Source organism: Eulemur rufifrons, chromosome 7 (genome assembly GCF_041146395.1).
Source record: "Eulemur rufifrons isolate Redbay chromosome 7, OSU_ERuf_1, whole genome shotgun sequence".
NCBI lineage: Eukaryota > Metazoa > Chordata > Mammalia > Primates > Lemuridae > Eulemur > Eulemur rufifrons.
In genome coordinates, this window is record NC_090989.1 from 247,545,601 (window position 1) to 247,559,940 (window position 14,340).

Below are 14,340 nucleotides of genomic sequence, written 5' to 3' on the forward strand. Positions count from 1 at the left end.
AAAGGTAATTGTGTCTGGCATTTAGCAGGTGCCCAGTGAATAGAACACAACATCCACAGCTCCAGGTTACAGAGTTCTTCAGTGGAAAAGGCAGGCTGTGATCTGGAGACTTAATTTTTTACCTATAATATGCCAGAAGCCTTTTCTCCCCCTATGGCTCAAAAGAAGCTTATTCACACAAAATCCCAGGGAGGATGGTAGGGAAATCCTCATAGGTCTACACTTACACTCTAAGAGTGACCCCAGGAGAAAGAACCTTAGGGAGCAAGGTTCATTGATCTGGAGCTGCAGTATTGCTAAACACCACAAGGCTCCTCTAAAATCTTCCTTTGATTTGAAATGAGATGGTCTTTTTTTTCAATCTTCACAGGAAAGTATCTCATTCATTTAGCTCTTAACTCCTCACTGAGAAAAGGACAGTGGTAACGTAAGGTCACAAATGTGAAGGCACAATCAAGGAAGCAAATTAGCCACTCTCTTCAGAGTCAGTCCTCAAAGAAAGATTATGTCCTAAATCAGAGCAGCTAATATCTTCCACAGGAATTAAGCCTGAGCTGCTTACAGCTCTAAGAATAAGCTGCAATATACCTGAGGAAGGCGGGGCCATGGGGGAAACTTTCAACTTCTGGCTTTTTGTATTTAATTAACCCTAAATAAGAAAGTGAATTTCGGGTTAGAAATGAGAAAGGAGAGAACATTTGGAAAAGCATCTAAGGGACACTGGAGAGAGAATATTTTACAGGTTAGGAGGACTTGCTTTTGAATTAGGGAGAGCAGTGTCACTGGCTGTGTCACTAAAAGAAAACTTAGCAAGTAGCTCAGCCTCTCTAAGCCCTGGTATATATACAGTAAAGCAAGGAAAAGAATATTTCATGGAAGTGTTATCTGGGTTAAAAAGATAATGTATGTAAAGCACCCAGCACTTAATAAATATTAAGTAAAAGGGAAATTAGTACGATCTGAGAGTAAAATTCAAGAGCATTTTTTTTTTTTTTTTGCATTTCAATCATTCCTAACTTATGCATGGATTTTAGTTTCCTCACTTTAACTTTTATTAAATGAGAACACATGCACACAGATGTTATTAATGTATCTTAATAAAATGTCCTCTATTGAAGCTAGGTGTCTATATTTTATTCAGAGTATTTCCCAATTATTCTAATTGACTATAGGGAACAATCATTTACTAAGCATCTACTGTGTATCACTTTATTGAACACTACTGCATATTAGGTGCTTCTTTCATTTAATTCTTGCCTTCTTCCAAGAAGGTATTATTTATATTTTGCAAATAAAGAAGTTGTTCACCTGGATAAACACCTTGCCAAAACTCACTCCTCTGGTAAGTGTTAGAGCTTGGACTGGAACACATATGTGTCTGATGTTAAAAATTCTTGCTTTTCTGAGGACAGAATTCATTCCAAAGTTTATGTAGAACAGTGTTTCTCTAATTTCCATGAATAGGAAGAATCTTTGAAGATACCTGTTATAAATACAATTTCTGGAGCCTCATTCAAAACTAAATCTACAGGAGAGGACCCTAGGAAAGCTCTAGGTTTAATAAACACACCAGGTAATTATTATCATGAAGTTTGGAAAATATCCCTGAGGAATAAAGAGTTTAAACAGTATTGCTTTGATAGAAACATATTCTATTCTATTAAATATATTAAGTAATGGAACACATGAAATTAATTCTGATTTTTTTAAGAAAAATGGAGATAAGGTATCCACAGAATCTCAACAACAAAATAAATACTGTAAGATATTTAAAGCAAATGACATATTTAAGATTTATACAAAATTTACTTTTACATTCTTTATTAGAATAAACCACAAATGTTAAATATCATGCTGATGTTTAAATATGCTTTTCTAAAAAAAAGTACAAATAAAGTAAATTATTATTTAGGACACATAATGGAATTATGTAAACAAAGTCTATGGAGTCAAAAGGCAGAAATTGAGCCCAGGCATTTCCGTTTACTACCTCTGTGGCCTTGAGCAAATTACTTAACCTCTCTGAGTTTAGTGGCTTCATCTAAATAATACATGGAATAACATTTTCCTTGCAGGGTTAATGTATGGATTAAAAGAAACAAAATGTGATGCATGGTTTATAAGTGACCTCTTATACAGAGTTATAAAAATAAGTGGCTTTTACAATTATGATGACCATCAAAGTTAGCTGTCCCTTCTCCAGCAAGTCTAAATCCATGAATGCTCTCTGGTTCTCTGCCAAACTTAAGAGAGGAGCATTTTATAGGAAGGCAGAAATGGTGCTATTTCATGGAAATGTTATTATAGCTTGCAGGTGAGATGCTAAAGTAGAATTGTTCCCTTTGTATTATCAGATACTTAGGATGAGTTTAAGATCTACAAATCCTTTTTAACAGAAAAAAAATGGAGAAAGACATCATCCTAATGTTCTTAAATATCTCTGCTATATGTCTACAATAAAGGTCTATTGCTCACAGCCATTTCTGATCATTTACACTGGTGGAGATAATTGCAATCTCATAGACCTTGACAATCATCTTCTATGTCAGTTCTTTAAAAATGACTTTGGAATGTCTTGATTATCAGGAATATAAAAGGCAAATTTAATTGTGATACATTTGTAATGAAAATGGAAGTGAGAACCATAAACGAGAATGGAAGTGAGAACCTTAATGGCAATAATCATAATACCGTGTATAATAAGTTTTCAAGAGTGTATCTCATCGGAGACATGATGTGTCCCTGCAATCACTTTACCCATTCTATAACTGGAATATGGAAAACCACTTTGCAAAACATCTTAGATGTGTCCTAGGATGTATAAAATATCATTGTCAAAGTTGTTTATGATTTCTGAAAATGAGCTGATACAGGCAGAGTCACAAGGACTACATTCAAATTCTAGATTTCAGTATATTATGCAGATCATCTAAATGTTCTGAACTTTTTCTCATCTCAAAAAAAAAAAAAAGAGGTAAATGTAACTAACCCATACATGAGATAAGGTATGTGCTAACCATAAAACAATCTACCAATTACAGTTATAATAATGGTTATTAATAGGGAAGTTCAATGTTGATGATAATGATTTTTAAGTTGACTTTCAGCTTTAGCCAGTTTATCTGTGAAACATTTATAAGGAAAATAGAAATGAGAACCATAATGGCAATAATTACAACATTGTATATAATAAGTATAACTTTCCAAGGATGTAACTAATTGGAGGGAGGCATGATGAGATCCTGCAATTGCTTTACTCATTCTATAAGTGGAATATGAAAAATTACTTATTCTATAAATGTCTATGAAATCCTTATAAATATCAAATGTACCAGGGTCAAGGGACAGGAAATCTCTAGTCATCATAGATAGATACACTTAAGTGATAGCTCCCTCTTTTCTCTGATTAATACTATACTTAGTATAGTACCTATGACTTGATATCAAATTTTATAATATACCCTGAATCCTTCTCAGAGTTCCATATTATTGAATTGCATTTTTACAGCTTCCCCTTGACACTCTTCTCACAGCTTCATCTCTCTGGAACTCCTACAATTTCCCAGCTACAGAAGGAGATTTTTATGCAAAAAAAAAAACTACACACAAAAAACAAAACAAACAAACAAAAAAACCACAAAACAAAACAAAAACAAAAACACACTGGTTTTGGAACCAGAATTGTATAATATTGAGTACACTGGTTTTGTATTCAAATCGTGGTTATGCCACTTACCCAAGTCTGGTAATTTGACCTCCCTAAGGTACCTGTTTCCCCATCTCTAAAATGCAAAATAGTGAAAACACTAAATGAAAGAATATAAAACTAAATATATATAGTTCTTATTATTTAAATATTTCTCTATTTTATTAATCGTAAGCTTCTGTTCTCCATAAGGCTGGTCACCAGTTAGTTCATTTTGGTGCTAATATGCAGATAGATAATTCCGTTAAATTCTTGTTTGCTTAGACAAGGATCTAGCTAGGACCTCTAACTTTCCCTTGAGAATGAGTGGGGAGGGAGAAACTTAACTCAGCTACCCACACAGCCAAAGAGGTACAACCTCCCAAGAGCTCCAAGCTCTCTAGGTATATGGGTTTTCTCAGGCAACTCCTATATAATCTGGCATCCAAACCAAAAAACTTTCTGGCACCCCGGTGGTCTTTTTGGCCTGGGCCATAATAAGCAATACTCCTATGCTTGCCACATAGAACAGAAGGGCCACAAAAGGTGAAATACTTCTCCCAGAGTGCGAAGTAACTGTGGCTCCAACAACTTCACCTAGGTCTTAATAGTTCTTCATGAAAGGATGATAGGATAGGAGTACATGTGCCGCTTCTTACTGGCCCTGGTTTGTAAATTTACCTTATAAAGCCCATTATTTAACCAATACAATGTGAAATTGTGGAATTTGCCCTTACCCAACTTGTTCCACAGTTGTCATCAGCCCTCTGAGTAACATCATGGATAAAGGTTCAAGTGATGCATATTCCGTTATTAATATCCTGCTCCCTGCATTTCTCCTCTGCTATTCACTCCTCATCATCTAGATGGTTTCAGGAAATTATGTGGGTAAAGTAGAGCTTCAAATGGCAAAACACCCTTTGTCTAAGGCCTCTGTCTTCCTGTATTTTAATGCTATATTTACTTGCCTTTTCAGAAAATATGATCACCAATGGTAGAGAGTATCATTGGCTTTTATGTATGCAATAATGCTTCCTTACCAGTTCTATTTATGAACTGCTGACATGGTGAGATTCTAATAAAATCTTAAATGGTTTATGGATATTACTGATCACCCAAAATCAAGACTGCCCCCAAATTTTAAAGTTATATTTTCTTCTCTTTACTTTATATGTTTTGCCTTTATAGAGTACTGTATAATTTCCATTAGTCCCACCAAACAACCTTGCATTCATTTTAGAATGCTATGGCTTTAGCAATTTTTAGGGTGTTGTTTTTATAAAGACTCTTTTTTCTTCAGTTCCTGTTAGTGACCCAGTAATTGTTTTCATGGCTCTCCAATCAAGTGTGAAGTGCTCTGATAGCATGTCAACAAAATGTCAGATATTGGGAGAGAAACTCTATGAGTGTTATTGTGATTGATGGCTTATTTGAATCTTTCTGCTCCCAGTTGGTCTTTGGATGTTGTATCAAGAAAGACAGAAACTGTAGAGGAGACATTTTAAACACATTAAAAGTTGTGCTATGTAACTCTATAGAAAGCAGAGATGAGTAGGAGGTAGAGGATAAGCAAGGCTTCTGGGTGGATCACTGAAGGGAACATTGTCTATAAAATAGCCACGGTTTGCTGGACAGCCAGGCAAATTAAACTGATGAGAACAACCCATAACTGTGAGGCTCCAGTAATACTGGCTTAAAAGTCCTGGTTGCTTCCTGGTGGCTCTGCCTGGGTTTCACAGTGGAGAGCAACATCGCTTCTAATAATCTGAAGTATCCAAAGACATAGGAGAAAAAGTAGAGGAGTACAAAATATAGGTCAGCTCCTACTTTAAGAACTGCTATTCAGTCTAACAAACATCATCATCTACCACTTTCACTGAAAGATTCAAGGTGCTTATTTAGAACTTCTCATATGTTAGGTTATACAAGTCAATAAGGCAGACTTCCTGCCCTCAGGAAGCTTTACTGCATAGATACTTGTAATAGAATATTATGAATGTTTTTGATCAGTAATAAAATCCCTATAGAAATGTTTTTATTTCAAGAAGACAGATTCTGACTTACGAAACATATACGGGGCATAAATAAGTTCAAAATAGAATTTCTTTTAGCAAAGCAAACATTTGAATAATAATTATAAAAATTATTACTTTCAAAAAAAGTAATAATTGATAAGTATAATACTTGTATGGATGAGTCAAATGGAGGTTTCTAAATAGCTACTTTACACTGAATGTGTTCAAGAAATTACTGAAAATATTTGATCTACCTAACCCATCCCAGACATCAACCATCACTGACGGTTATTCACAGGTATTTTTCCTCATTCTGAGCAAGGGAAACAAGATTTTCAAGAAATTCATCACCAAAAACCTTATGCTGTTTGTCTCTCCCCTAAAATGCTTGTCAAATTTCCTATTTAATCTATCTAATTTATATACAGAAATATTCTTTAAAAAAGAGAAAAATTGATCCTAGCATGTACTTGCTTTTAACAAAGGAAAAAGGAAATAACAGGAGGAATAGATTGAGACATTTCTTAAGCAAAAGTGTCTTTATTTATAACATCAGCCCAATGATCCAACACAGATAACAATTTTGCCAGTTGGCTGAATAAGAGATATTGAACACTCACTGGGCTTGCACTAGATACTCTAAGAAAATACAAAGGAAAAAGTCAACATGATCCCTGCCCTTGAGGAGTTTAAAGTTTAACAGAAAAAAAGGTCAGGCTCATGGTAAAGAAACACACGTGTGTTAAGGAAAATAATGTCTTATAGGGATACTCTTATATGAGTAAGGCCAAATTATAAGACTCAATTATCCCTGTTGAAAATAAGTGAAAAAATTTCCCTCTCCTCCTTTTACTTTGAGCATTTACTTTAGAAAACTTGGAATTGCAAATAATTTCTTCTCTCTTTGAAATATATATAAATGCTTTTGAAAACTAGATAGGCTTTTTGTCAGTTTTAGGACCAGAAGTGTCTTTGCCTTCTTTTAGCACCTCACAGGACAATGCACATCACATTTTGGTTTAATGCTTATTCAAAAATAAAATATTTCTTTTTCTCTACTCTCAACTTTGTGGACAGGATTTCAGGGTTGGGAGAAGATTTTGTTTCTAATTATATTTCCCCAACATATGTCAGTTAGTTACTGCTTTCTGAAGTTTAAAACCAATTGAATTAACTCTTCTAAACTGGGGCAGACAAAAACATAAATACTTTTTAAAATGGTCTTTAATATATATTTATTTCTGTTTCAATATTCTCTTTACAACTATACCCCTATATTGGGGGGCTGTTATAATTTTAGTGTCATAGGGATGCATTTTTAAAGAGAGCTAAACTAAAAAAAAATAAAAATAAAAAAAATAAAAAAAAGAAGAAAGAAAAAAAGGAAGGAACACAAGAAAGAAGTGAAGGAGAGAATGAGGGAAGGAGAAATGGAAGGAGAAATGTTTTGGGAAAGTAAAGAGCTGAGTTTAATTCCAAATTTCACCCAGTTTGTAACTGTCAATAGGTCAAAGTTTCTCTATCCTTAAAGACAATATAATATTATCTGTTTCACAGTTTGTTTTTTATATAAACACAACCCAGTAGAAGCCTCTCCAGCCAGAGATCTCATAGATATCCCATATACAATCTTTTCCTTCAAAAGTAACCATTGTTAAAATCAATAAAGAAACAACAGACTTGAACGCTATAGACCAATTGGACCTAAAAAACAAACATGAAAATTTTACCCAAGAGAAAAAGAATATGCATTCTTCTCAACAGCAGATGGAATGCCTTCTGAAACAGATCATATGTTAGAACACAAAACAAGTCTTAAAAATTTAAGACTAAAATCATACCAATTCAATTATCTTTTCTTCCAAAATAGAATGAAACTAGAAATCAATAACAGAAAGAAAATGGAAAAAAATCACAAATATGTGGAAGCTAAATAACACAGTATTGAACAATCACTGGGTCAAAGAGGAAATCAAAGGGAATTTTAAAAATATCTTGAGACAAAGAAAAATAAAAATACAACTTACCTAAACTTATGGTACTAGCAAAAGCAGTACTAAGAGGGAAGTTTATGGTGATAAATGCCTCCATTATGAAAGAAGAAAGATTTCAAATAAAAAACCTAAATTTATACCTCAAGGACTCAAAAAAAGAAAAACAAACTAAACCCAAAACTAGCAGAAGGTAGGAAATAAAGATCAGAGCAGAAATAAATCAAATAGAGAAACTACAGGGAAAAAAATAAAACTAAGAGTGTTTTTGTTTTTCCATTCTTGGGATATTTCACTTAATAGAATGGGTTCCAGCTCACTCCAGGAGAGCCAAAGAGATGCCATATCGCCATCATTTCTAATAGCTGAGTAATATTCCATGGTATACATATACCACATTTTGCTAATCCATTCATGAATCGATGGGCATTTGGGTTGTTTCCACATCTTTGCGATTGTGAATTGTGCTGCTATAAACATTCGGGTGCAGGTGTCTTTTTTATAGAATGACTTTTGTTCTTCTGGGTAGATGCCCAGTAATGGGATTGCTGGATCGAATGGTAGGTCTACTTGAATCTGTTTAAGGTATCTCCACATTGCTTTCCACAGGGGCTGCACTAGTTTACAGTCCCACCAGCAGTAGCAAACTGGTTTCCCTGAGTGCACATTTGGGATTCACACCAATTGGGTATTGGACAGAGGTTGGGGCTGGGTGGAAGGGATGGGTGTATACCTACTTGATGAGTGCGATGCGCACTGCCTGGGGAATGGACACGTTTGAAGTTCTCTCTGGGGGGGATGGGGTGGGGGGAGGGGAGGAGTGCACACCTATATGATGAGAGTGATGTGCACTGTCTAGGAAATGGACATAACTAAAGCTCAGACTCGGGGGGATGGGGAGGCATGGGCAATGTATATAGCCTGATCTTTTGTACCCCCTTAATGAGCTGAAAAACAAACAAACAAAAAAAAAAAGAGTGTTTTTGAAACACTAAACAAAATTGGGAAAGAGTTAGCTAGAATAACTAAAGATAGAGAAAGAAAAAACCACTCAAAATCAGAAATGAAAGAGAAGACATCATAACAGATGTCTCAGAAATTAAAAGGATCATAAGGGACTATTATGAATAATTATATGACTACAACTTCGATAACCTAGAGAAAATGGAAAAATTCCTAGAAACATACAAGCTACCAAAAATGAATTAAGAAGAAATAGAAAGCCTGAGCAAACCAATAATAAATAAGGAGATTAAAGTAGTAACCAAAAACCTTCCAAGAAAGAAAAACTCAGGACCAGATAATTTCATGACTGAATTTTACCAAATATTGAAAGAAAAATTAAAACCAGTCCTTCTTAAATTCTTCTTCTTCAGAAGAAGGATAAGGAAGAATACGAGGAAGAGGTGGAAGTGGAAGAGGAAAGGAGAGGAGAGGAGGAGGAGGAGGGGGAGGGGGAGGGGGAGGGGGAGGGGGAGGAGGAGAAGGAGTAGATACTCCCAACTCATTTTATGAGGCCAGCATCACGCTGATACTAAGCCAGAAAACAAAACTATAGGCCACTATTGCTAATGAAAATTAATGCAAAAATCTTCAGTAAAATATTAGCAATAAAACCTAATTCAATAGCACATTAAAAAAAAAAACCCACACAAGACCAAGTGGGGTTTGTCACTGGGATGCAAGGTTGATTTAACATATGCAAATCAATCAAGGTGAAATATCATATTAACTGGATAAAAGAGTAAAAGCACATGATTATCTCAATTAATGCAGAAAAAACATTTGACAAAGTTCAACATGCTTTCATGACAAAAACTCTTAACAAAATAGGAATAGAAGAAAATGTTCTCAACACAATAAAGGCCATATATACCAAGCCCACAGCTAATATGAAAATCAAAGTGGAAAAACTGAAAGGGTTTTCTTCTAATATCTTTTACAAGACAAGAATGTCCTCTCTCACCACTTCTATTCAATATAGTAGTGACAATACTAGCAAGAGCAAGGAAAAGAAGGACAAGGAAAAGAAGTAAAGGATATCTACATCATAAAGAAAGAAGTCAAACTGTCTGTGCAGATGGCATGATCCTATACATAGAAAACCACAAATACTCCACTCAAACACTGTTATCACTAATGAATTCAGTAAAGTTGCAGTATACAAAACCAACATACAAAAATCAGTAGTGTTTCTTTATACAAATAATGATATATGTGAAAAGGTGATTGAGAAAACTATTGCATTTATGATAGCACCAAAAGGAAAAAAACATCTAGGAATACATTGAACCAAGGAGGTTAAATACTTGTAGACTAAAAACTATAAAACACTGATGAAAAAAATTGAAAAGAACACAAATTAAAAGATACCCCATTTTTATGGATTGGAAAATTAATATTGTTATAATGTCCATATTATTTAATATGATCTATAGGTTTAATACAATCCTTATCAAATTCTAAGGACATTTTTCACAGAATTTATAAAAGGAATTCTACAATTCATAAGAACCATGAATGACTTTAAACGGCCAAAACAATCTTGAGAAAGAAAAACAAAAGAAAAATTATAGGCATCAAACTCCATAACAAATCATATTACAAAGATATAGGAATCAAAATAGCATGGTGCTGGCATAAAAACAGACATATAGACCAATGGAACAGAATAGAGAGCCCAAAAATAAACCCAAGAATATACAGTCAACTGATTTTCAACAAAAGCATCAAGAATACTGCTATGTTTTGGATATGGTTTGTCCTCATCAAAACTCACTGTTGAAATTTGTTCCCCAACATGGTAGTGTTGGGAGATAAGGCCTAGGGAGTTGTGTAGGTCAGGGTCAGGTCCCTCATAAATAGATTAATGCCCTCCCAAGGGAGTGAGTTCTTGTGGAGTCTGCATTAGTTCTCACAGGAATGGATTATTTCCCATAAGACTAGTTTGTTTTACAGTTAGGATATTTATCAGGTATTGCTTCTTTGCAAGTGTCTTCTTGCCTTTGACCTTTCACCATGTGTGACACAGCATGAAAGCCCTCACCAGAAGCCAAGCAGATGCTAGTGCCATACTTCTTGAACTTCCTGGTGTGCAGAACCATGAACTAAATAAACCTCTTTTCTTTATAAATTACTCAACTTCAGGTGTTCTGTTATAGCAACACAAATTGGACTAAGATAAATACACAATGGGGAAAGTATAGTCTCTTCAATAAATGGTGTTGGGAAAATTGGATATCCACATGCAAAAGAATGAAATTGAACCCTTATCATGCATCATACACAAACATCAACTAAGACGAATTAAAGACCTAAATGTAAGAACTCAAACCATAAAACTCCTAAAAGAAAATATAGGGGGAAATCTTGACATTGGCCTTGGCAATGATTTTTCAAATATCACTCCAAAAGTTCAGGCAACAAAAGCAAAAATAAACAAGTGGGATGGAATCAAACTGAAAAGCTTCTGCACAACAAAGGAAACAATCAACAAAATGAAAAGACAGCCTACTGACTGGGAGAAAATATTTGTAAACCATGCATATGATTAGGGATCAATATCCAAATATATAAGCAACTCACAAAACCTAATAGCAAGAAAATAAATAATTCAATTAAAAATGGGCAAAGGACATGAACATTTTTCAAAAAAAAGATATAAAAATGGCCAACAGGTATATGATAAGGTACTCTGCATCACTAATCATCAAGGAAATGCAAACTAAAGCCAAAATGAGAGGTCAACTCACACTTGTTAGGGTGGCTATTATCAAAAAGTTGAGTGATAACAAGTACTGGCAAAGGTGTGGAGAAAAAAGAACCTTGTACCCTGTTGTTGGGAATGTGAATTGGTACAGCCATTATATAAAACAGTAGGAAGGTTCCTCAAAAAATTAAAAATAGAACTATCATAATACCCAGAAATCCCTCTTCTGAATATATACTCAAAAAATGAAATCAGCATCTCATACATATCTCTGTGTTCCCCTGATCATTGCAGCATTATTCACAATATCTAAAATATGGAATAATCTAAGTGTTGACAAAAGAATAGATAAAGAAATTGTGGTATATATACACAATGGGATATTATTCAGCCTTAAAAAAGGACATCCTGCCATTAATGACAACATGGAGGAATCTGGAGCACATTAAGCTAAATGAAATAAATCAGCCACAAAAGGAAAAGGACTACCTGATTTCACTTATATAGTGGAATTAAAGAAAAGTTGAATACATAGAGAGAGTAGAATGGTGGTTACAATTGCCAGAGAAGGGTATGAGTAACAGTGAGATGAAGGTCAAAGGGTACAAAGTTACAGTTATATATGATGAATAAGTCTAGAGATCTATGTGAAGGATGATGGCTACAGTTAATAATATTGTATTATATACTCAAAATTTGCTAAGAGAGTAGATTTCAGGGTTCTTACCACATTAAAAAAGGTAACTGTATGAGAAAGTAGATATTTAATTTGCTTGACTATAGTAATCATTTCACTATGTGTATATATGTATATTAAACATATGTTGTACACCTTAAAAATATACACCTCTAAGATGTAAGAACACAACCAAACAAAAACACTATACTAATTTTTATATTAATAGTAATGCTTTTTTTGAATTCCTGTATGCTTTTTATTTCAAGTATGCATCCTTAGACACTCTACTTTAGTCTTGCCCATTTTTAAAAAATTGCATATGTCCTTTAGGTTTCTTTTAATCTATAATTTCACCTGCCACCTCTTCCTTTTCCTTACAAGTTTTTGTTAAAGAGCAAAGGCCATTTAAATTGCAGATTTTCCATAGTCTGCATAGTGTTGTGTTTTTTTCATCAGGAGGCACAAAATATTTAATTTTCTCTTCTTTTGTGGTGTTAACCATTGATGCTCATCGCAGATCTATTTAATCATGGGAAAAATTGGTGATATTTTAATTATATAATTTTTAAAAATTTACTACCTGAAATAATTTTATAAAGAGACATTTTCCTTAGAAAGAGAAACTACCCTTTGGCTACCAAGAGTTACAGGAATATGGGAAGAGGAAAATAAATGCTTGATGTTTCATGCTATTTGTTAATTTGCAAGATAATGAATTGGATCCATGTCATCCTACAAAGGTAACAAATTGGCTTTTAAATATCATTCTATACTCATGAATTTAAACATTTTACAGGTTTCAATACATTAAAATTGGTATCTTAATTGAAGATCAAGTTGTTGCGTTTTTGAGCAGTGGGCACCTCTTCAAGTTGGTTCTTAAATCCTTTTAACATTATATGACTAGTTTTTGATATATTTTTTGCTATCCAACGTAGCAGAATATTCCAGGCTTATCTTATACACTTTCAGCCCCAGACTCAGGATCAACTATTCCAAGATGCTCTGGTTTCTCTTAGTGGGAATTGGCATTTTAGACTGTAAAGCTGAACACTGAGGATGCTCACTGCTAGAAATTGTTGATATTTCCAGACCTGCTCAGTAGACAGACTGGAAAATACACACACAATATATATATGTATATACGTCCATACATATATGTTTAATTTTTTAATATGTCATCTCATGAGTTTTTATTGATATTTCAATTCAAATACAGGACTAGATGGTTTTGACTGACCTTTTTTTTACATTACAACTGTATCTTTTTCTAAGTTGAGAATCTTATTAATTCCCACAAGCACAAGTATGACAAAAGTGGAATATCAGATAATTTCTGATTTTCTTTATTCAATACTATACATATAGTATGTACATAATGGCTCAGAATAGCAAAACTATTCCACATATTTTCCCATATTGAGAATGCTTTCAAAGACATGGTGATAGAATGAGAGTATCCTATAATTTTTTCAAGTGTTTTTCCCCATATTATACAAACAGTAAAGGTATAATGATACTATCACCACCAATTAAAATTCAAAATAGATTTAAATTTTTTGCATATGCTATCCCTATTCTCCCTCCCATTTTTTATGTAAGGCTGTTCTATATGTACATTGTTAAAATATACAGCAACAAGAATATACTCACTCCCTTTTAGCCCTTATTTAATCTTAGTTTTATAGTTAAGTATATATTTATGGCCACCACTACTCCTTGATACTAATGCAGGTATTTTGCTTATATGAAACTTGTTCTCTAGATATTTTAAGAAGTACTCAATAGGGAAATATCCCATTTGTTCTTACATGTTAGAAAATATTTTTATCTCCTTTATACTTGATAGGACATTTTACTGGATAAAATATTTTTGCCTCACAATTTTATTTCTTTGAATATTTTAAATATTACTTTTTTTCTTGGGAATAAGACATTACTATTAAAAATTATAATTCCAATTTCATCTAATTTTCCCTTTAAGTCACATGTTATTTTTATATGAATTCCCCCAATTTTTTTTTAAATTTTTAAAATCCATAGATTTATTAAAAAATTTTGATGTTGTCTATCCTGGATCATATTTCTTAGGTACCGTGTATGCTCTTTAGATATGTGTTTTCAATTTTTTTTTCAAGAACATTTTTTTTTAATTATAATTCTTATTTTATCCATTCCCTTGTTTTGGTTTACTTCTTTAGGCATTCCTCTCATACATTGAATAGACCTTCATGTACAATCTTTGATCCTTTTTGGCATGC